The sequence below is a fragment of the Prosopis cineraria genome, unplaced genomic scaffold (genome assembly GCF_029017545.1).
Source record: "Prosopis cineraria cultivar Desert tree isolate PC_DT_omini unplaced genomic scaffold, ASM2901754v1 PC1, whole genome shotgun sequence".
In the NCBI taxonomy this organism is placed as follows: domain Eukaryota; kingdom Viridiplantae; phylum Streptophyta; class Magnoliopsida; order Fabales; family Fabaceae; genus Prosopis; species Prosopis cineraria.
This window is the reverse complement of record NW_026555332.1, coordinates 20,714,526-20,741,507: the sequence shown is the minus strand read 5'-3', so window position 1 is coordinate 20,741,507 and position 26,982 is coordinate 20,714,526.

Genomic DNA, 26,982 nt, shown 5'->3' with positions numbered 1-26,982 from the left:
AAGTACAGATTTTACACATGCGCCACGATGCGTGGCATAGAAAATCTCACAAAATCTTAAACTTCCTTTCGTGCCATGGCCCACTTGACCATCAACTTAGTCCTCTTCTAAGGTTGTCTGAGGATTCAAAGACCATATTAATCTCCCACAAATCTTGCTAAATCAACAATTTATCTAAATTAACCAAATTACCCTTGAAAACACTGATAATTACTAATGGGGAAACTTAGGATGTTACATTATATGAATGGATATGAGCAGAGGAATGGTATTATGAAGCTAAGCATGTAGGTATATTGAGGATTTCCCTTACTGTGCCATATATCGCGGCTGAGGATGGATGAGCGACGATGCATGATGCAGAATTCTAGTTAATAAAGTTTATGTGCTAGCTTGTAAAATAGAAGAGAAAAGAGGGAAAAAGGGGTCAGTGTTAGAGAAGGAATGGGTGCTCTACTAAGGGTATGCAATTTCAGGAGAAAGGATGACGTTTCTGGCCTGTTACTTGTGGGTAAGTCTCATACTGCCTTAACCTCTGATTCTACCCTATTTTCTCTTAGTTCAAACTATTGAGAAATTGAATTCAAAAGTTTTAAAGAGATAATTTCTTACCCTATAGTAATAGAAAGGTCCTCTAGGACTAAACTAGTACTCTATGACTGGTTTGAGTCAAAATGATAAAGTTTTAAAACTATAGGATTAAATTAATCTAGTCTAGAGAAAGTAGTGAGAGAGAATTTGATTGTGAGGGAGTTAAAGGTTGTATGGAGTGGTAATTGGTTATAGTACGTGTGAATGAGTATGAATAGTAGAAATGATAGCTATTAGGTATTAAATTATTGTAGTTAGCACTTTTAGTTGATGAAGTCATTGATTCTGGGTGCCTAAATTGTGTAGATTCTTGCATGCAATGAGTTGAATAGCAAAAAGAACTCGAATATGGTTGTAGAACATAGGTAACCCTTTCTATTAAATAGAAGGGTTGAAGTAACTATATAGTTTGTTATGTTTATTATCTATTATAATTGTGTAAAAGTGAACATGCATATGCCAAGCTATGATTTTGATGATTGTGATTTTAGTACATGATTTTACATTACAAATGATTTTAGCATGCAATATGATTTGGTAATATTTACAGAACTTCTATTAGATTTCAAATTGTAATAAATTTATTTATATAAAATATATAGTGGAAATTATGGAAGTAGTGATTGATATGTTTTGAAATGTGAAAAAGCATTATCAAGTAGTTGCATATGAATAATATGCAATATATTCATATAAAAATTTCTTATAAAACTATAAACATAATTGATATAAGATATAGTTATATATTAGAAGACAAAGTACATCTGCATATGTGTGTGACAAGTACATGAAAGAAAGTGGTTATTAATATCTTTTTATATGGTAATGTGCATACATGGCATTGTGGTGAATTGTTTATGCATATGTGGTGACTTATAGTATAAAGGGGAGTCATTGAGGAGAAAAGTAGTGAAATAGTGGTGAAAAATCCATATGATATACTAGCACCTTAGGGCATCGGGTGTGGCACATATTCGAGACTGTTACCATGAGTAATCTTAACAGTCTTCTCAAGCACTCCTTAGTACCTGTTAAGGTGTAGATGTTGGAGTTAACAACACCTTAGCTATATGTAGTAAGGGAAAATTCATAGTCTGAACATGGGATAATACCTTGGCCAGGTAGTTATTCCTATGTAAGGTGAGTAGGGACTAATCCTTTAGAGATGGTCCAATATAAATGCCTATGAATTCAATCGGGGAGTAATAGAGGATCGGATGGAATTTCTTATTTATGAATGCCATATGTTTGTGGTGAATTATAATATGTTACTCATGCATGGTGAGACTTATTATATCATTACTTGTTATTGCTTTACCTGTTGTAGAATATTTGGTTACTAAGACATTGTCTCATCCTGTGGATTTACATTTTTACATGTTCTAAGGCTGAGAGAGACAAGGGAAAGAGCTAGGCTAGGAGTAGCTTGTCTACTTTCTTTGTAATACCCTATGTTGTTGTTGTAAATAATGATGTATATGAGTTGAGTTATCAATTTAGGAGATTGCATATTTTGGATACATACTTGTATGATATTTTGATATGTTAGTCTTGGTATGGATATTGTTAGTATAAGCATGATATGTATATGAATGTGTTAGATTTGAATATTGCACTTATAGTGATGTGTACTGTGATAAATTGGCCTAGAGTGATTGTAGATAAGATAGCTTATGGTAAAGGCTATTTTTTTATCATAAGTGCAAGATATAGTGATTTGTATGCATTATGTGAATTTGTAATATTTTGGCCTAAGGGAGAATGTTTGGTGAAACATTGTGAGATTAGACTAAAATACTATTACAAGTGTATGTGTTAATAAATGGATGTGAATTATGGTGATGATTTGGCCAAATAGCGATTATATGTGAAGATGTGGTGATTAGCCTTATTAGGTGATAATAAGGCATAGAGTGGCCAAATCATAGTATTGAAATATTATTGGTTGTTTAAATGGTCAATCAGGTGTATTTTGGTCCATTGGACTTGGTTCAAGCTTCAAAATGGGGTAATGATATAAGTTTTGAGTTTTGGGTACTTGGATGCTTGAAAATCATTTTAAAATCTTACTTTTGCATCTAGGTGTCCAAATTTCACATATGGTGTCAGATCGTAATAAAACTTATACCATCAGTTAGCTTATCGAATAAGCTTTGTGTGGCGCTTAAATTACTCTAATCGGACATCGGATGAAAAAATGGCACATGTTGAAAGTTCACCCTTCAAAGCTATCATGACAGCAAATGCCGTCATGAATTGGCTCGTGTGCCACATCATAAATTAAGTATGCCACCGAATATGGTACAGCAGCAAAATTAATTGCTCTATGCCACATGCCATGGCATATAGACCACATGCTGTGACATAAGTGCCAGAATGTGTAAAAATGATATTTTTGGCCTTACTTTTAGGTGGTTTGCTTTCCAAACTTTTTCATGCTTCCTATATGTTTAAAAACCATTAAGTTTGAGCTCAAACTATATATCTGAAGGGGTTTTTTTTATCCCAAATATTCTAAATTATCTTTAAATGTTTAGTTGTTTTAACCCTTATTTGTTTACTGTAACCCTCCCCTACATCCACTCGATATAGGAGAAGATTAACAGAATCTCCTCTAAACCACACCAATTCAAAAATCATAGAATTTATTTGAAAATCTTTGGCCAAAGACCTATTTCGCAAACCATCAAAAACCATAATACATTTATATAAATGTGCAGTGGAAACAACCTATAAGCATTACTATCTCACATGTATTCTAAATTACAAAAATCAAGTTGGAAATTGGGCTGTGCACCATGGCATGTAGTACTGCGCCATGGCATGTGGCACAGAGCCACACATCCAACTTTTTATACCATGTGTCGTGACGTGTATATACAAAATTTTTGCTGTCATTTTGACAGCAAAATAATGAACATACATCATGTGCCGTTTTCAAATACGACATTCGATCGGAATGATTCAAGCACCCATATGAAGCTTATCTCATAAGCTAGCTACTGAGATAGGTTTGGACACAATCTAATAGTCCAATCAAAATTTGGATATCTAGGTGCATAAAATTGCTTTTTTTGAAAATTTTGTGCACCCAAGCGCTCAAATTGATCCCTTTCTCTCATTAAACCACACAAGGCCTTGAATCAAGTCCAAAAAGACCTAATATACTTGATTAACCAAAATATATCACAATTATACACATATATTAAAATTTGGCCCCTCAACGTCCAATTTTTACATTTCTCAAATTTGCACAAATTGCCATCACTTGGCATAACATAGTCCACTTAGCCTTTTTCTCAACATAATCACATATATTCACATTCATAACATATCTACAATACAATCTTAGCTCTAAATTACTCATTTTATCATAATTTCATACAAGCTTAAGATTCACCAACATTAATAACAATTTCAACACAAACATACTCAAATCATAGCTCCTAATTCATTTCATCACAAATATACACAATTGGGCTATAATTTCAAAAAATCACTACTCAAAACATGCATACAACCCTATGGCAACTCATATTTACCATACACACATATACACAAGTTCTTGGTTCATTACACAATCTCAGAGACTTCCATAATAACAGCACCACTATGCCAGTCCTGTCTCCTTCCCTTTGCCCTAATTGCTGCTCGGTCCTATAAAAATGTAACCATGGAGGTGAGATAAAAATCTTAGTAATAAAATGACTCACTCCTACTGACTATCACACACAACTATGTAAAAGTAAAGCATACTATACCACTTTATATAATATATCCCATATTTTATTTCAAATAACACATATCAAACAATTTATCACTTTTACACTTGTTTCACCACTTTTCTTCATTTATACCACATATAGCAATATATTGCATCACATAGCATGATCATTACTGACCGAATCTCTAAATCACCTTGACATGAAACCATAGGCTCGCCTTATACTAATGTACAATCTCATTAGCCCTAAGCTCATCTTTTGTGGTAGAATTACTTGACCAAAGGTGTTTTATCTCATCTCTGGACTATAGTTTCTCCTAATACACACAATGAGGTGTCGTTGACTCTAATGCTGTATCACACAAACACTAAGGAGTCTCATATATCCAACACCGTACCACAATAAGTACTAAGGAGATCTTTTCCAACACCGTACCTTAAAAAGCACTAAGGAGGTATAATTCTCCAACAACGCACCCCGTCGGGCACTAAGGAGAATATGCCATATGGTCCTATCACCACTTCTCTACTCAGGTGAACTCTCACCCCTATGATCATGCTTTCCGAACCATTTATATGTTCCTTATTCACTACTTTATAAACTTTCTCACACATAACACACACATATATATATTATATACCATTTAAAATCACATTTTTCAATGCTTTTATTTAATCAAAAGCTATTTCATGTAACATTCACACAATGCTATAAAACATGCTTAATCCAAAACAAGTTCATGCATCACAAAGTATACTCACACACAGTTACATTAAATAGTCAAACAAAGGAAGTTATTCAGTTACCTCAACCTTTTTGTCACTACAAAGGTTATCCATGGATTTCAACTATCATAACAACTTATCACAAGTTTGCTTTCTTAACTCACACATTCAATATGCCAATCTGAACACATTTAGTACAATTTAGTCATTTGGTCCATTTTGACCAAAAATGTATATTTACTATTTATAGCTATATTTAGTCATAAATTCTTTTTCATTTATCCATCTTAAGTCCATTACTGCTCAATTACTACTTTATATCACCTCAACCGGTCTCATTTCATTCAAACACAATTTCTACTATAAAATCTCTCTCTTAAGGCTAAAGTAAGCCTACAAGTTCAAAGCTCTATTGTTCAGCTTGAAACTAGTCGCAAAGCTCTAATTTAACTCTCGAGAACATTATTATTACCATTAGGAAAGAATCAAACCCCTCAAACTTCACCTATTCAATATCTCTATAGCTCATTTTTAGAGAAATTTGTGTAGAATGGAAGGTAAGGGTTATACATGGCTTACCTACTAAGTTATTGATCAGAAGCACCTTTTACCACTCTGAAATAGCTTGCCCTAGTAGATCTTAGTTTTCTCTCCTCTCCTTTCGTGTGTTTTTGGATTCTCCCTTTTAAAGATCACCTAAATTTCATGACTTAAGGAGTCATTTTCTGGTCTATATGCCACGACGCATGCAACACAAGACGTGGCACGTGGCACAATGAGATTAATTCTCACCACACGCATTACTTCGGTCTGAAACATAATCTTTCCACCCTCACCTATTTATTCAACATCCCAATAAGTCAAATTATTAAGTAATCATCTGAAACTCTGATCCCACACTAATTACCACTCTACCCTTTATTAACGACTAATCACGAGATTAAGAAATTTATGATGTTACAGTTCTCCCCTCCTTTTAAGAATTTTACCCCCAAAATTTATAAAACACATAAGCACATTCCTATAGAAATAAGTAAGGACACTATTGCCTCATCCTATCCTCTGTCTCCCAGGTAGCATCACCAAAAGCCATACCTCGCCAGAAAACCTTAACTAATCATATGGTCTTGTTTCTCAGTTACTTCTCCTTCACATCTAGTATCCGCTCTGGCTTAGCCTTAAAGGTTAAATTCTCTTAGAGTTCAATTTCCTCCAGTTCTATCATATGTGAAGGATCTAGTTGGTACTTTTTGAACTACAATACATGGAACACATTATGCACACCAGACAACTGTGGTGGTAAAGTGATCCTGTAGGCAATTAGTCCAATTCGTTTTAAAATCTCAAAAGGACCAATAAATTAAGGAGTTAATTTCTTAGCTCTAATCGACCTCCCAATTCCTGTCACAGGTGTAACCCTTAGAAATACAAGGTCTCCCACTAGGAACTCTAATGGCCTTCTACGCCTATCTGTGTAACTCTTTACCTACTCTGAGCCGTCAACAACTTTTTCTTGATTAACTCAATCTTTTAAGTCATCTGATCCATAATATTGGGTCCCAACATACTCCTTTTACTCAACTCTATCCAACAAAAAGGTAATTTGTACTTCCTTCCATATAACGCCTCATATAGTGCCATTTGTATACTAGAGTGGTAACTGTTGTTGTAAGAAAACTCAGCCAAAGGAGATGGCAATCCCAATTACCTTTAACTCTAATACACAGGCTCTTAACATATCTTCTAGGGTCTGTATAGTCCATTCTGTTTGCCCATCCGTCTGTGGGTGATATGCCATACTAAATCTTAACTCAATACCCACAGCTTGCTGTAAAGCTCCCTAAAACTTAGAAGTAAACCTCAGATCCCTATCAGACATTATACTTTTTAGCACACCATGTACCCTACTACTTCTTAGATGTAGATCTCTAGTAACCTTTCTAGAGAATCACTAATCCAAATAGCCAAAAAAATGAGTTGATTTAGTGAGTCTATTGACTATAACCTAAACAAAATATGCCTGACTGAGTCCTTGGCAACCTAATTATAAAATCTATAGAAATGATATCCTACTTTCACTTAAGAATATCTAATGGGTACAACATTCTTGCTAGTCTCTAGTGCTCTATTTTAACCTTTTGATAGGTAAAACATCAAATCACAAACTCCATAACATCTTTCTTTATGACAGGCCACCACCAATACTACCTTATATCCTGGTACATCTTGGTAGTTCCCAGATAGATTGTGTACTTACTATAATGAGCTTCACTCAATATCACTTTCCTTAGGTCTATATCATTGGGCACACAAATCCTGTCTCGGTAAACCACAAACCCATCATTATTGAAACTAAAATTAATGACTGATTCACTTCAGTTTCTTCTTTAATTCTTAGAAGACTCTCTCATCTTCTAGTTAGGCTATTCTAAATTCCCTTTAAAAATTATTACTGACCTTTATAGAATAAGCACTAACTAATGCCTTCAGTGGTGCATCTTGCTGCGATTCAATAAATGATTCCAACAACATGTACTCTCGCGCTATCAGACTTGCCATATGCAAAATCTTTTGACTCAATGCATTAGCAACCACATTAGCTTCACCTAGATGGTATTTCAATTCAAAATTTAATCCTTAATAAGCTCTATCTATCTCCTCCACCTCATATTCAGCTTCTTCTAATCCACTAGGTATTTCAGACTTTTATGATCGCTAAATACTATAAACACTGCACCATACATATAATGGCACTGAATCTTTATAGGAAACACCACCACTATAAGCTCTAAATTGTGCATAGGATAGTTCTCTTCATGCGGTCTCAATTGTTGAGAAGCATAAGCTACAACCTGACCATCTTGCATTAAGACATTTCTAAGACCTCTCAATGATGCATCTGTGTACACCTTATAAGGTAATCGTACTTAGGAACAATTAAGACTGCTAATACCCAGGGTGATACACTTAGTCTAATGAACCCTTTGGCTAGCAAGTCTTCAATTTACTTCTTTAACTCAGCTAATTTCAATAGCGACATTCTATAAGGGGCCTTTAATATTGGTTTGGTTCTAAGAACTAAATCAATTGAGAACTTAACTTCCTTTCTAGGAGGTAATCCAGTCACTTCATCTAAAAACACCTCTAGAAACTCACTTACTACTTTAGTTTTCTCGATTCTACCATCATACACCGTACTAACTGTAAAGCACACCATATATGCCTCACAACCTTACCAGATTAACTTCTCTGCACTTATTATCGATAGAAACTTAGGCTAGTCTAAGGAATCCATTGCTGCACATAACACCAGTAGTGAAACCACCTTTCTAGCACAATCAAGTGTAGCATTATTCACTGCTAGCCAATTCATGCCAATGATTACATCTATTCCCTTTATAGGAATATAAATCAGATCAATCTTGGAAACTCTATCCTCAAATTGAATCTCCACATTTTGACAAGCTCTACTAGTGATATTAGATGATCCAGTAGGTGTTATCACTCTAATGAGCACAGATAACTCTTGCAATGACAGATGAAATATATCCACATACTCCTCACACATAAAAGAATGTGTGGCACCCAAATCAAATAGTGCCTCTACTCAGTAATCACAAACAAAAATTGTACCTCTAATCAGGTTCGGAGACATTTTGGTCTCTTCTTACATAACCATAAATACTTAGCTAAGAATAGTGGAATGCTCTCAGTCCTCTCAACTCTACCCTCTGGGCACTGCCTCACTACATGCCTCGACTTGCCACACTTGAAGCAAACCTAATATCTTCCCATATAAGATCGATTGCAAATATTGCATTAAGGTATCCTTCTAGTACTTAAAGTTAGAGATGGAATATTTGATGCCTACCTCAAAGACTGTGGAGGTCCAATTCTTACACCCCTACTTCTCTACATTGACCCTCTCTACACGGGTTAAGATTGAGATCCTCTACTAAAACCTCTCCTTCCTAAAGAGCTAGAATTGCTCGCACTAAACCCAGGCCTTTTAGAAATTTTTCCTGTCATATCTAAAGGGGATGAGAATCTCCCTATATTATCTCATCTCCTCTTTGCATCTACCTCTGTGCCTTGCCTAGCTGCTACTCTCAGCTTATGGCAGATCTCCTCATAAGATGTCATATCTAACAACGCTATCTGTTGTAACATCCTACATTTTTTTAATCCTGTGATTAGTTGTTAATCAAGGGTAAAATGGTAATTAGTGTGGGATTAGAGATTTGGATGATTACTTGATAGGCTAACTTGTTGGGATGTTGTATGAACAGGTACGTGTCAGAAATTGTGCCCTAGGGCCAATCATTGTACCATGCATATTGTTATTTAATCAATTTCTCTTTTGTTATCATACCATTGTATGTTCTCTATGATAACTGTATCCTTAGACAAACTATAGTGATTATTCTAAATGTCCCCAATTGGTCATCTATGAGGGATCATAGATGAAACAAGACTGGTATGACTTTAATTAATTATAGAGATATAAATCAAAGTCATAGGTACTTGAAAGAGTACAAGGTGCTGGACTAACCCACTATGAGAAAGTTGCATGGTATAAGTCATAAGCTTATCTCATATGTAACTATATCACTAAGCCCTTTAACATGAGATCATCATGGATTCCTATATGATGATCACTGAACTTTGACCTAGTCAAAAGTCACCTTGATCGGGTGATCATAAAGGCTATGATTAAGTTTAGTGATATTCATACAGAGGAGTATGAGTAGTCAAGATGGAATTTATCCCTTACATTAAGTGAGAGATATTACTAGGCCCCTCAATGTGTAAGACTGAAAAAATGTATGGCCATATTACAATAGAAAGGGTTTTTCCATTGCTATAATCAGTCCACTCAGAGATCGAGAAAGTAATGGTCAGGTAAAGGAGAATGACAATTTCATGTTTCACACTTGACTGAAATATCACATGACAAAATGGATGTGATATAGTTGCATGATAGATTACATCGGATCATCGATCCCTATATGAATTGAGTAGTTCAATGTCTTGCTAGAGGTCACTTGTGAGTTGTGGGCTAATAGTGTAATTAACCTACTGCCAACTTCATATAGGCTTATAGGGTCGCACACAAGAACAGCCTAACTCGAGTTATAATGTCCAAGTTTCTTAAATCTAGAATATGTCTAGATTTAATGAATGTAATATAGGATAAAATAAATATTCAAATATATTTATAAGAAATATAAAATTTGAAAGATAATTATATATATATTTGAAATATATATGTATATATATGATTTAATATGTATATGTGATATATATTATATTATATTATATTACATTATATTGTGTTAGTTGAAAATTTAATTTTACATGATAGATTAAATTTAATAACTAACATGATATGAGAGAATATCATGTTAGTTTTATAATTTGAATTTATAAGATAAATTTGAATTAGATATGATATTATGAATTAAATTTATAAGATAAATTTAATTAAATTTTCGTGGGCATTTAAGTTGAAGACGAAAACCTTGCTCTATATACTATGTATAGATAGGACGTCCTTTATAAAGGAAGAGAGAGTTAGAAAAGTTCTGACGATAAAAATACTTTGAGAGCCAAGAAACAACCTATAGAAAAGAAAACTAACATTAAAAAAGGAATGGACACTAGGAGCGCGAGCACGCTGTTCAAGTTAGAGAGCTGTTCGTGTGAATACTGGTAAGGGGAGCAGATCTACATTATCAGCTCCTAAGATCTAAACTCTTGAAGAGAACACACATCAAGTTTGAAGAATTTTGAAGAGGCCTAGATTCAGTATGGGTAGTTCCAGTTCTTCTAGAAGGAGAGGTTTTAGTAGAGAATCTCATTCTCGAGAGGTGGGGCGGTGAGAATTGGACCCCCATGATCTTTGAAGCAAGCTTTGAATGTTCTAGCTTTAACTTTGAGTATTGGAAGGACATTCTAGTGTAACATTTATGGCAGATCTCATCCGAGAAGGTGTTAGGCTTACTACAAGTATGGTGAATCTAGGCACATAGCCAGACAATGCTAAGAAGGCAGAGTTGAGGGGGTTGAGTAAAGATCTATAGTTCCTGGATGAGTGTTTACAGTTATGTAGGAAGAGACTAGAATGTCTCCAAACCTGATCAGAGGTATGATTTTTGTATGTGATCACCGAGTAGAGGCATTATTTGATTCAGGTGCCACACATTCTTTTATTTTTGAAGAGTATATGGATAGATTAAATCTATTGTCGTAAGAATTGCCTATGCTTATTAGAGTGACGATGCCTTTTGGGTCATCTAGTATTACAAGTAGAGCTTGTCAGGGAGTGGAGATTTGATTTGAGGATAGAATTTCCAAGATCAATCTTATTTGTATTTCTATGAGAGGAATAGATGTGATTATTAGCATGGATTGCGGCCAACAGCAAATAATGCTACACTTGATTGTGCCAGAAAGGTGGTTTTATTACCAATATTTATGTGCAGTAATGGATTCGTCTGATCAATCTAAGTTTTTGTCAGTGGTTAATGCTGAGAAGTTGATCCAATAAGGTTGTAATGCCTATATGGTATTCTTTATAGCTAACATGGTGTATGATGGTGAAATCGAGAAGATTAGGGTAGTAAGTAAGTTCCCAGAGGTATTTTCAGATGAAGTAACTGGATTAAGGTAGAAGATATGTTGAGATCCTGTGTATTAGAGTTGGAAGGTAGGTGAGATAGCCATCTCCCTTTGGCTGAGTTTGCTTACAATAACAGTTACCATTATAATATACAAATGGCACTATATGGGGCATTATATAGGAGAAAATATAAATCACCCCTTTCTTAGACAGAGTTAAGTGAAAGGATCATGTTAAAATCGAATGTGGTAGATCAGATGACTTAAAAGATTGAACTTGTAAGGAAAAAAGTTGTTGACGGCTCAGAGTAGGCAGAAGAGTTACGCAGATAGGCATTGAAGGCCGTTAGAGTTCCTAGTGGGTGACCATGTGTTTCTAAGGGTTTCACTAGTAACAAGATTCGAGAAGTCAATTAGAGCTAAGAAGTTAACTTCTCAATTTATTGGTCCTTTTGAGATTCTAAAGAGAATTAGACCAGTTGCGTATAAGATAGCTTTGCCACCGTAGTTGTCTAGTGTCTACAATGTGCTTTATGTATCGCAATTCAAGAAGTATCAACTGATCCCTCACATATGATAGAATCGGAGGAGATTGAACTCTAGGAGAATTTGACCTATAAAGCTGAGCTAGAATGAATCATAAATGTGAAAGAGAAACAATTAAGAAATAAGACCATATGATTGGTTAAGGTTTTCTAGCAAGGCACGACTCCAAGCGATGCTACCTAAGAGATAGAGGATAAAATGAGGCAACAGTATCCTTACCTATTTCCTTAGGTGTGTATTTATTTATTTTATGAATTTTGGGGATAAAATTCTTAAAAGGAAGGAAGAACTATAACATCATGAATTTCTTAATCTCATGATTGGCTGTTAATCAAGGGTAAAATGGTAATTAGTGTAGGATTAGAGATTTGGATGATTACTTGATAAGCTGACTTGTTGAGAAGTTGTATGAATAGGTACAGGTGGAAGAATAGCTTTTTGGGTCGAAGTAAGTATGCAGAGTGAGAATAAATATCACTATACCATATGCCGTGCCTTATGCTACATACACCACTGCATATGAACTAGAAAATGACTTTTTAAGTTGTGAAATTTCAGAAATCTTAGAAGGAAGAAATTGAGAACGCATTAGAGAAGGAGAGAAAAAGGGCTGAGAAGCTAAGGCAAGTTGTTTTGGGTCATTTGAAGGTGCACTACTTAGTGGGTAAGCTACGTATAACTCTTACCTTCCATTTTACACAAATTTCTTTGACAATAAGTTATAGGGAAATTGAATCAATGAATTTTAAAGGGTTTAATCCTTGCCCAATAGTAATAAAAAGGTTCTCAAAAGTTAAAAAGAGCTTTGCGACTGGTTTAAAGCTGAAAGGTAGAGTTTTGGACCCGTAAGCCTAATTTAGCCCTTAGAGAGAGAGAATTTAGGTTAGAAATCTAAGTTAAGTGAAATAAGACCGATTGAGATGATATAAAGTAGTAATCAAGTAGTAATAGACTTAGAATGGATAAATAAAAAAGAGTTTGTGGATGAATATAGCCCTAGGTAGTAAATATGAGTTTTTGGTCAAAAAGAACTAAATGACTAAAATGTGCCAAATGTGTTCAAATTGGCATATTGGATTGTGAGTTGAGAAAGGAAGCTTGTGATAAGTTGTTATGGTAGTTAAAATCCATGGTAACTTTTCTACTGATAGAAGGGTTAAGGTAACTGAATAACTTCCTTCGTCTGACTATTTAATGTAAATGTGTATGAGTATACTATGTAGTGCAAGAACTTGTTATAGCATTGTGTGAATGTTGCATGAAATAGTTTTTGATAGAATAAAAGCATTAAAATGGGTGTTTTCAAATAGTATGTTAATATATTTATCATGTATGAGAAAACTTGTAAGGTGGTGATGAGGAACTTTAAATGGTTTAGAAAACATGATTATAAGGGTGGGAGTTCACCCGAGTAGAGAGGTGGTGATAAGACCATGTGGCATATTCTCCTTAGTGTTCGGTAGGGTGCTATGTTGGAGAATTACCTCCTTAATGCCTTAAAAGATGTGGTGTTGGAGAAGATCTCTTTAGTTCCTATTGAGATGTGATGTTAGAGATTTGGGACTCTTTAGTGTCTGTGTGATATAGTGTTGGAGTCAATGACACCCATTGTGTGTATTAGGGGAAACCATAATCTGGAAGTGAGATAGAACACCGTTGGCCAGGTGTTTCTATCACTAAAGATGAGCTCAAGACTAATGAGAGTGTACATTGGTCTAAGGCGAGCCTATGGTTTTATGTCGAGCTGATTTAGAGGTTCGGTCGGTAGTAATCATGCTATGGTATATTATGTGATATTTGTGCAAGTAAAATAGTAAAAAGTGTAAAGAGGTGAAATGTGAAACGTTGATGTGGCTTACATGAAGTTGTGATATATGCTATATTATTGAGGTTTAAATGATATATTATGATTTACTTTCATATAATTGCACGTTATAGTCAGGAGAAGTGAGTTATTTTATTGTTGAGATTTTTATCTCACCCCCGTGGTTACATTTTTATAGGATCGGGTAGTGATTAAGGCAAGGGTAGAGAGATGGGACTAGCATAGTGGTGTTGTTGTTGTGAAAGTCTCTATGATTGTGTAATGAACAGAGAACTAATGTATATATGTGTATATGAGTTGCCATATAGCTACATGTATGACTTAGGTAGTTATTTTGTGGAATCTTAGCCCAATTGTATATATATTTGATTAAATGAATCAAGGGCTAAAATCTAGGTGTGTTTTTGTTGTAATTGTTGCTGATATTGGTGAATCTTAAGCCCAAGGGAGAAATTATGATGAAATGAGTAATGTAGAGCCAAGATTGAGTAATACATATATTGTGAATGTGGATGTGTATGTTTATGTTGAGAGAAAGGCCAAGTGGACCAAGTTATGTCAAGTGATGGCAATTTGTGAAAGTTTATGAAATGTGAAAATTGACTGTTGAGGGGTCAAATTTCAATATATGCATATAATTATGATATATTGTGGTCAATCAAGTGTTTTAGGTCCTTTTAGACTTGATTCAAGGCCTTATATGGTCTGATAAGAGAAAAGGATCGATTTGAGTGCTTGGGGTGCAAAATTTTCAAAAAAAGTGACTTTTTGCACCTGAGTTTCTAAATTTTGATTGAAATATTAGATCGTGTCCAAACTTATCTCATTAGCTAGCTTATGAGTTAACCATCATGTGGGTACTTGAATCACTCCAGCTGGATGTTGTATGTGAAAACAAAGCACGCCAGAAGTTTGTTATTTTTGCTGTCAAAATGATAGCATAAATTTAGACAAGCACACCGTGGTGCATGGCACAGAAAGATTGAGTGTGTGGCTTTGTGCCACATGCCGTGGTGCACGTACTTAACTATGTGGCACATGGACTAATTGCTAACTTGTTTCTCTTGGTTCCAGTGGATGCAATTGAAATGGGAATGCTTATGGATTGTGTCCAATACACATAATACAAATGTGTGATGTTTCCACTATGAGTACTCAAATATATTATGATTTTTGATGATTTTATGAAACAAGTCTTCGGCTGAAGCTTTTCTAATAATATTATTACTTAATTGTGTATTTGGTTGTGGTGATTCCTGTAATCTTCTCCTGTATTGAGGGATATGGGTGGGGGTTACATTTGTTGCCGATACTCAGTCTTATTTTTTCCAGTAACCTCTCAGCTTTCCACTTTGTATCACTGCTATGCTAGAGATATGTGGAATAAGCTGATAGATCATTAAACCTTCTTATGAACTCCTCTTCATCTAGATCTCCCTGCCTAAATGCATGAAACTCCTCTTCCTTCTCAATTCTAAATGAGACTAGGAAATACTGATTAAAGAATACTCTCTTGAACTTATCCTAACTCAACCGAATACCACCAGTCGGCCTCATTGACTCCCACCACCTCTTGGCAGTACTAACCAGCTGCACCATCGCTAGGATAACCTTATGCTCAAGGTTATAGATCATACCTCAAAGATGGTTTCTAGTATCTTGATCTATACCTTTGCTTCCCCCTCTCTTATACTACCATTGAAAGTAGGTGGGTTGAATCGAACAAACATCTTCTAAGCACGATCAATAGATGGATCAATTCTAGGAATATCTCGTCTACTAGCCGAACCCTGGAATGGTCTAGGTCCACTCTATGTTTCCTCTTGCACCAGGATATTCTAAGCCTCAACTCTCTCTTGTTGCTCTCTTTCTCTTAGGATCGTGTCATGATCCCTAACAGTTTGCCTTATATCTACTACCATATATTTGAGCTCATCATGTCTATCCCTTCATGACTAAACTGGTTGAGCTTCTGGAGGTTCTAGTTCTTGCTCCTCCTCTACAACCTGTCTAGACACAGCACTAGCACGAGTACCTCTCCTCATACTATATTGTACTATTTTCTCCCCTCCTAAGGACAAAAATAAGAAACACAAAAGACATTAGGGAAAGAGTCATGTAATGAATAATTATAAGTTGCTATATCTCTAAATGAATGCATCAAGCATAATCAGGTCTTGAAACTTGAGAAACTGATACCAAAATGTAACCCTCCTTTATATCCACTTGATACAGGAAAAGATTAACAAAATCACCTCTAAAACACACTAATTCAGAAATCATAGAATTTATTTGAAAAGCTAATTGTGATATTTTCTTATAGACAGAAGATCAATAAACTTTTGTAAAAATTTCACCATAATCGCCCCTCTAAATAGGACCTTCCGAAGTCTCTACAACAGCAATATATAATCCAAATTAGAATCCTATTTATAGTTAACATGGAGTATACCTAATTATAATTTTAAAATATAACAACTAATTAACCATTTACAGCACAAGAAAGATATACATGAAAGGTCTTCTCCTCAATTCAATAAGGAGTCTCTCATAGATCAATAGGAGGTAGATCATCAATTATATCACCTGAGACTAAAAATATTTTTAGTGAATAACATCCCAACCATAACATTTTGTAGATTCAAAATGAATAAACTATAATATATATATAAATTAAAGAGAAAGCAATTCAATGTAAACAAATTTGTAAGCTCGAAATATAAGTTTTATATAACTTCAATATTGAGAAACTAAAAACCTATAATAATAAAATCGCTTTAACATTTGATCTTGACAATTCAAAATAATTAAATAAATGCATAAATAAAAATAATAACATTGCTAATTAAAGACTAGAGTGTGAAATCATCAATTAATTAAAATTCAATTTTTCTAGGGATTTATCAAAGCAATTCACACAAGTGGACACACAGTCCATCAGGGTAAAAATCCAAACATGGCTGTAGCCATGAAACAAACATGAGTATGAGACTTACGAATAACAAACGTGAGAACAAAGTTTATGAAAATCAAACTAGCTAATCATTGACCATGGCATGCTAAGGGCTAATGGAATTGCCGTTAGTAACCAGTATTGTGTATAAAATCTCCTTCAAAATAATTTTCAAACATGCGAGAAAATTATCACTTTCAAAATATAGTTCCCATTATCAAAGTCAAAAGCATGAATAGTTTTAAGCATTAAAACTTGTCAGAATAAAATTTTGTATCCAATGCTCATGCTTGCATTTATTAAATAGTTAAAATTTTTCAATGCTAATGAAAAGGATTTTTATCAATCTTGAAAGGATATCTCATAAGAGGTAAAACATTTATATGCTATGATGAATCATTTTTCACCACCATCTTATAACTTAAAGAAAATGAAGAAATTTAATTAACAAAGTATCCACTAATCAACATAATTATTATTAAAATAATTAATGTAACAAAGTAAATTTCAGTAATAAAAGTTAATTGATAAATTAGTTGGGATGCTATCCACTTGCTTAAGATATTCCTAAGTACACAAATTACTCCTAATCAATAGCTTTTGTAATATTGTCTGCTTGTTAATTCCCTCAGTTCATGATGGTCGAAACAAGTAGAAGAGGAAGTAGTAATTGCATGAACATGGAGGAAGAAGAAGAAAGTTTGATACGCTCCATAACACAGCAAGGACAAAGGAGGGAAAAGAACTTCAGCACTTGAATTAGGGCAAGACAATGAAGGAGGAGAGACAATAACACGTCACAAGGCACACAAACAGAGGAGGAAGCATAGTGACTAGCAAAAACACAGTGATAGAGGGAGGAGATGCTATTACACAAAGGAGGAGGAAGAAGAACAAGCTTTACTCACCCACACCTAGACAACGCCAATGAGGAAGGGAGAAGAAGAGATTGATAGTAAAGCCTACAGAAGGAGCAAATAGATCGACTTTGAAAGGATTCTTGGCAGCAACAAACTCTCAGAAAACTAGATACCTACATTGGCGACCAACTGGAATGGAGGACGCAAGCAAAGCATAAATATTGATCAGAGTGTTCTCTCTCTCTCTCTCTCTCTGTTCTAGTATGGAAATTTTGAAGAACAGAGGTGAAGATAAAAGAAAGAAGCTGTCGATTTATTTGTCATTCTCATCTCTTTTTTTTGTTTAGGGGCAAAATGGTAATTTTATGCAATATAGACAAAAATGAAATCTCCCCTTTTTATGCATAGTGAGGATTCGAACACAAGACTTCAATAACAAGGGCCAACAAAAATTCCACCAAGCTACTAATACATGTTGTCATTCTTCCTCTAACAATTATAAAAATACAATAAATTTATCTTGTTATTTGATCTAGCTCTATAATTATAATATAGGTATTACAGCCTTAGACGAATGTACACTCTCATTGTCCTGAGCTTACCTTTAGTAGTATAATTACCTAGCTAAAGTTGTTCTATCTCACTTTCGAACTATGGTTTCCCTTAATACACATAATTGGGTGTCGTTGACTCCAACACTGTATCACACAGACACTAAGGAGTCTCATATGTCCAACACTGCACCTCAATAGGCACTAAAGAGATCTTCTCCAATATCGTACCTTAAAGGGCACTAAGGAGATATAATTCTTGAACACCATACCCCGTCGGGCACTAAAGAGAATATGCCATATGGTCTTTTCTCTACTTCTCCACTCGGGTGAATTCCCACCCCTATGATCATGCTTTTTAAATCATTCATAGGTTCCTCATTCACCACTGTATATACTTTCTCATACATAAAACATATATATATATATATATTACATACCATTTAAAATCACTTTTTTTAGTACTTTTATTCAATTAAAATCTATTTCATGCAACATTTACATAATGCTATAAAACATGCTTAATCTAAAACAAGTTCATGTACTACATAGCATACTCACACGTAGTTATATTAAATAGTCAAACAAAGAAAGTTATTCTATTACCTCAACTCTTCTGTCTTTAGAAAGGTTACCTATGGATTTCAACTACCATAACAGCTTATCACAACCTTCCTTTCTCAACTCACACATTCAATATGCCAATTTGAATACATTTGGCATAATGTAGTCATTTAGTCCATTTTGACCAAAAACATATTTACTACTTAGAGCTATATTTAGCTATAAATTCTTTTTCATTTATCCATCTTAAGTTAATTACTACTTTACATCACCTCAACCAGTCTCATTTTATTTAAACACAATTTCTACCTTAAAATTTCTCTCTCTTAGGGCCAAATTGAGCCTATGGGTTCAAAGCTTTACTATTCAACTTTAAACTAGTTGCAAAGCTCTAATTTATCTCCCAAGAACCTTTTTATTACCATTAAGCAAGAATCAAAACCTTCAAACTTCACTGGTTCAATGTCTCTATAACTCATTTTTAGAGAAATTTATGTGGAATGGAAGGTAAGGATTATACATAGCTTACCTGTTAAGCTATCAATCAAAATTACCTTCTACCGCTCTAAAATAGCTTGCCTAGTAGACCTTAGCTTTCTTTCATCTCCTTTTATGTGTTTTTAAATTCTCTGTTTTGAAAATCACCCAGATTTCATGACTTAAGGGGTCATTTTTTTTGTCTATACACTGTGGCACATGAAGCACAAGCCACGGTGCATGGCAGAGTGAGATTAATTCTCACCATGCATACTTTCTTTGATCTAAAACACAATCCTTGCACTCGTGCCTATTCATTCAACATCCCAATGAGTCAAATTATCAAGTAATCATTTGAATCTCTAATCCTACACTAATACCACTCTATCCTTGGTTAACGGCTAATCATGAGATGAAAAAATTTAGGATATTACATTTATGGTATGCCTAAGAGTGATCCATAGCTCCTAATTACCATTGTATGCTATGATTGTGTGGTTATTAATGGTAATGTCAAGGAAGACATTACATGTACATCCCTTAACTTCAATTTTATTATAATTTCTCTTAGTATGAGTTATAGAGAGGTTGAATCAAGGAAATTTAAGGAGTTTGTTTCTTACCCTATAGTAATAAAAAAATTCTCGAGATTTAAATTAAGTCTCTATGATTGGTTTGGGGTTAAATGATAAAGCTTTAAAGCTATAGGCTTAAATTTGGCTCTAAATCAAAGGAAAAAAAGGGGTAGAAGTTTAGTAGAGGTGAAATGGGATTGTTAAAAGTGATATAAAATGACAATTGAGTGGTAATGAGCTAGATTGACTAAGTAAAAAAGAATGGATAGGTATAGCTTTAAGTAACAATTAAGTGTTTTTGGCCAATTGGATTAACTAACTAATAGTGCCATTTGTGTGTAGATTAACATATCTCACATGTAGAGTGAGAAAGGAAGATTGTAGTGAATTCTTAGTGGTTTTGAAAGTCCACGAGTAACCTTTCTTGTGGTAGAAAGGTTGAAGTAACTAAATAACTTCCTTTACTTGATTACATTTATAACTATTTGGGAGTATGAATATTGTTGCATGAAAAGGTTTTAGAATAAGCATATTTGCCAAATGAATGTTTATTACATGAAATTGATTTTTAAAGAACTAAGTTTATGACTTGCATGCTTTGCGATTATATATATGTGTGGTTTTATATACATATGAAAATGTGGTTTATACAAAAGCATGATCTTAAGGGTGTGAGTTCACCTGTAGGGAGAAGTAGTGAAAGACTATTTAGCATTATTCTCCTTAATACCTAATAGGTGTGGTGTTGGAGAATTGTATCTCCTTAGTACCTATTAAGGTGCGATATTGGAGATTATCTCCTTAGTGCTTATTGAAGTACGGTGTTAGAGATTTAGGCCTTTTAGCATTTATGATGCAGTGTTGGAGCCAATGATGCCCTATTGTGTGATGGAGGAAATCATAGTCCAAAAGTAAGATAGAACGTCTTTAGCTAGATAATTCTACCACTTAAGGTGTGCTTAGGGCCAATGAGTGTGTGTGTGCATTAGTCTAAGATGAGCCTATAGTTTCAACCGGGGTAACTTGGAGGTTTAGATGGTAGTGATCATGCTATCAGTGGTGAATTGTTGTGAAAATACTTATGAAAGTGGTGAAATGTGATAAAGTGAGTTTTATGATATTGCTTATGTTTAAATGTATATTATGCATACTTACTTAGAGTTACATGTGATAATTGATAGCAGAAAGTTATTCTATTATTGAGGTTATTATCTCATCCCTTGATTACATTTTTATAAGTCATAGTAGTGAGCAAGGCAAAGGGAAAGTTTTAAGACTGGTATAGTTGTGATGTGAAAACTTTAAGTTTTGTGTAATGAACATTCCTCTTGCAATGATTGTATAAGAGTTGCCATAAGAGTTGTATGCATATTTAAAGTAGTGAATTGTTAAGTTTTGTCATGATTTTGTAAATCTTAGCCTATATATATAAATATGTGGTGAAATGAGAAGTAAAGGCTAAGATTTAGTTGAGAACTTATTAATATGATAGTGGCGAATGTTTGGTGAATGAATTAGATTTTACCCTAAATATTATATTGTGTTGATATTTTGGAAAAGTTCACATTTATGGAAATGGGCTGTTGAATGGCTAAATTCTAATCTATGTACATATGATATAAATTGTGTTCAATTAGATATATAAGGTCCTTTTTGACTTGGTTTAAGGCTTAAAATGGTCTTATGAAGCAATATGAGCGATTTGAGTGCTTGTGTGTGCTAAATTCTTTTAAAAAGTAGCTTTTTGCACTTGGGTGTCTAAATTTTGTTTTGAGCACTGAATCATGTCGAAACTTATCTCATTAGCTAGGTTATGAAATAAGCTTCGTGTAGGTGCTTGAATCACTTTGATCGGATGTCATATGTGAAAATGGCCCACGTTAAAAGTTTGCCTTATGAATTGTCAAATAATAGTAGCAAATATTGTCATGTGTGCCGCAATGTATTGCGTGCCATGCCCAATGCATAGTATAAAGAAGGGTTGTTTATGGCTCTGTGCCACATGTCATGACACATATAGTGTACATCACAGTGTATGGCCCAGTTTCTGACTTTATTTCTTTATTTTAAAGGCATGTATTGAATGTGATGAATGCAAGTAATAGTCTTCCACTGTGCAATGATTATTTTGTATTGAATTTCAAATGATTTCAATGATTTGTAAAACAAGTCTTGGGTCCCAAGCTTTTCAAATAAGATTTTTTAGTACAGTTTGGTTGTGAATGTGGTAATTTGGTTATCCCCTCCTAATGTCAGGTAGATATTGGGAGAGGTTGCATTGAACCAAGATAAATCTTTGGTGTTAAATCTTTTACTTCTTGCATCTATATTTCTCTCTTCATAATTCTCTAGAAAAATTATGTGTCACCTAATTCACCCCCTTGGGTGCCAACCTTATCCAACAACCTCCAGTGAGGAGCCTCTAAGATCAGCTCAGTTCCCAGTACTAATTCAATCAAGAACTCTATTTCCCACCTAAGCGATGACAATCTAGATACCTCTTTAGAGAAAACCTTAGGGTATTCATTCAACACCACAATCTTATTAATGCCCTTATTGTAATGTCTTCCTTGACATTACCAATTAATCACCACATTCTACCACACAATGGTAACTCTAAGTTATTAAAATCCTAAGTTTACCTTAATCATATCAAATTTTATTAATATAAGATAAAAATTTTTAAAATGTTTGGGATCTTAAAATCCTTTAAAAGATATGTTTAAACTCTAAAGTATAGGTATTTGTACACAATGAAAGCATATAGGAATGCAAAATGACATTACATAAGAAAATAGAAGGAAAAAGGTCATTGTTGCCCAAACAGGCACATATGTCTCAACATATAACACTAGTACAAGTGCAAGTTGTATTTTTATTTGATTTGGTCTATGGAATTTTTCCAAGATAGATGATTTTATGTGAATATGTAAAGTAGCCCTATGTGATGTGAATCAGGGCATTTAGGTGGCCAAATTGTATTATAAGTGCATGATTATTGATATGTTTAAGAAGGTGAATATTGTTGATATGTTTTGAGATGTGGTTAATGCCTTATATGTGGTTAATGACATATGGCTATGGTTTGGGCACTTGGATGTGAGAAAATGACATTAAGTGGCCATTTGGCATCCAGGTGTCTAACTTTCAAATGAAACATCAGATTGAAATAAAACTATATCATTGGCTAGATTATTTTAATAAGCAATGTGTGGACACTTGAATCACTTTAATCAAACATCGTATATGAAAATGGAGCACATCCAAAATTAGACTAGAAAAGTTACTATGGAAGCTTTTTCCTATCATGAGTATGTGTGTCACAGTATGAGGGTCACATGCCACAACGCATAGTACAAGGTCTCCTTACCTATACTCCCTTGCTTCAACTCATGAAATTCTACCTTCTTTTCAATTTTAGAGGCAATTGAGAAGTAATGGTGTATGAATCATTCCTTAAATTTGTCCCAAGTCCAATGGGACCTAGCAGTCAATCTCACTGAATTCTTTTAATGCTTTTCCTACTTCACAAACAACACAAAAGCCATAGTAAAATTTGCTTTACTGAACATGGGACCACCCTGAAGATGGTTTTTAGATGCTTAACCCAATCCTCTACTTCACCCTCCATACTTACTTAAATCAAAGGTAGGTGGATTAAATCATGAGAAGTTCTTCCAAGCCCAATCTATAAAAATCTCAAAACTACTACCACCTATAGCCCTATATTACTTAGGTGTACTTTCTTTATATGCTTCTTCTTCATACATCTCCTCTTTATTCTCAGTTGTCCTACTATCTCCATAAGCTCTATCATTCCTCGATGCACCTTTCTCCCTTTCATTACTGTGAATTTCCCTTATCAACTCCCTCATCTCGTTCAGTAAAGCTTTATTACCCTAATGCTCAGGCTTAAGCTATTCTAGGTTCTCTTATTCCAATATGGGAATTTGATTATCTAGCTGGACATTTGTGTTAGGTAGATTACTAATAGTAGTAGATCTAGCAAATCCTAAGAACCTTGGAATCTAAATTGTCAAGTGTGCTATGAAGAGAAAGAAGATTACTAAAGTTATAACAAATAAGATGATAAGTTCAAGCTAGAAATGATATAATGCTCCAAGCATTATTAGAATTATTAAATTTTCACATTGATCTCAGAGAAACATAATTATTTGTATCTATGAGCTTGTGACATATTGAAGAAGAAGGATTAATAAGAAAAAGAAGGAAGAGCTCAAGAAGGAACAACAGTGATAGGTCATATTTGTTACATACTTTTCTTAGGCATTTATGACCACATTTCATACTAAGGAACCTAAAATGTACATTTTTGGTGTTAAATTAAGGTTTTGGATCTTAGAGAGAAATTATGCATATTAGTGGTATTTTGGTCATTTTTCACTTTGTTGGGAATTAAGGGACAAATCTAGAGTTTTATGTATGCATTGGTATTAGGTTCATTTGGGTCAAAATATTTAGTCTTGAAAGTTACATTTAGACCTAGGGCTAAAAAATCAACATTTTGAGTTGGCTTGTCAATATGGCAAGTTTGACCTAATTTGCATACATGCATGGCCACCTTATATTTCTCGTGTGTATCTGTGAAGTTTTGAATGGATGTTGAAGCCACACCAAAAAGATATTAGGGTTTGAATATTTTTATACTTTATCACATTTGCAAATACCTTAGTGAAAATTCATGTTGTTGTCTTAGGTGGCACTTTACATAGAAGAGACTTATGGTTAATGTAATGTCCACCTTGACATTACCAAAATTCACCATACAATCATAACAAACAATCATAATTAGGAGCAAAAATTGCTCCTAAGCTTACATTATAAATATAAGGGTTAAAACTAATAATCCTTTAAAAATAATTGTGAAATATTTAGGATCCCATAAAAATCCTTTAAATTGATAGTTTGAGCTCAAACTTAATGATTTATATAGGGATTGGAAGCATGGAAAAATTTTGGGAAGCAGCACACTTTAAAACAGGGCAAAAACATGTCATTTTTGAGTGTTTTGGTCTATGCCCCGTGGCTCATGGTCCATGCGCTACAGCATGTGTCACAGAAAGCCAAGTTTTCTCGCTGTACCATGCACCACGTCGCATGTGTCTATGACAGCAATGCTATCATGACAGCTTTTCTGAATGAACTTCAAATGCACGCCATTTTTGCATCCGATGTCCGATTAGAGTGATTCAAGCACCCACGCAAAGCTTATTCAATAAGCTAACTAAGGGTATAAGCTTTGTTACAATCTGACACCGTATGAGAATTTTAGACACTTATATGCAAAAGTCAGTTTTTAAAGAGATTTTCAAGCATCCAAGTACCCAAAACTCATAACTTATACCATTAACCCATTGTAAGGCTTGAACTCAATGGACCAAAATATACTTGAGTGACCAATCAAACATATAAAAACATACCAAACACAAAATTTGGCCACTCAATTGCCATTTTGCCTAATATGGCCAAAATACACAATTAACACTACAAGCACTATTTGGCCTCTATTGCCATATAATACCCTGCAAATACATTATCACCACATAGATAGAACATTCCTTGCACTTGTATTAGTATTTTAGCCTATCACCACAAAAATTCCCACATATTCACACCATATACAATAGTGGGCTAAAATACAAAACAACATAGTATGAAACAAGTGCAACCAATCAAAATGATATGCATTCTTAGTTGGAAACATATAATATCATTCATATAAGTTTATGTACATGACTCAAAATGAAATCGGGCTTTACAACGAGAATGTAGCAAGTATGCTAGCCCTTGCCTGATTCCCTCCCTGGCTCAGTCTTACTAGTAGAACCTGTAAAATGATAACCATAGGGTGAGATAAAAATTTCAGTAACTAAGATAATCTACATTATTGATTAACAAGCTAAGTTATAAACAAGCATTAAAATAATTAACATAATCACATCATATAAGATCACCACAAATTTGCATGCATGGTCCCTAACTATTCAGTCCTGTAATACTCTCGACCGAACCAGTAGGCTATTTCACATAACCAAACCACATGTATGGTTCCCAAGCTCACCATCTATGGTAGGACTACCCGGCCAAGGTGTCCTAAACTACTTCTAGACTACCGGTTCCCCTTATTATAAGTAATTGGGTGTCGTTACTCTAACACCACATCCTACGGATGCTAAGGAGCATAATCTCCAACTCCGCACCCTTTTAGGTACTAAGGAGAGTAAGTCTCCAACACTGCACCAATTTTCGGGCACTAAGGAGAGTAAATGCTACACTTGGTATCCCGAGGTGCCAGCAATGCCATATGGACTTAATTTTCACTATCTTCACTAGGGTGACCTCCTATCCTCTAATATGCCACATTTCACTACATATCTCTGCTTGACCATGCATAAACAACTTTCCAAACAAATATAACAAATCTTATCATTTACTTCAAAAATATAGAATTTCACAAACCAATACGCCACTCATTTTCTAGAATAATTAACCTTTAATGAATTTATACATATATACTCAACAAATCATACAAAAGCAACTTGAGAATAACTTATACAAGGTAATAAATAGCGTAAATTATCTAGTTACCTTAACCCTTTTGTTACTAAAAGGTTACCCATGGCACTAAATTCCTTCTTGTGTCAAGGTAAGTCTTCCCACACCATAATCTACATAAATAAGCACTATATGTTAATTTTCAATTAACACAAGTACTATTAACAACCAATAACTCCCAATTCTCCCACTTCTCACTCAAATTCTCAACAAATAGGCTTGTCAAGATTACAATTTGTTCACACAATCCCTTAAAGCCTCCTTATACTCTATCACAACATAAAACTTAATATCTCAACTTATCACACTTCAACACCCTATGATCAAGTTAAGGCTTGATCCAAAATTCACCAAACAAGAAAGTAGCTTCCTATTACCATATATCCAAGATCA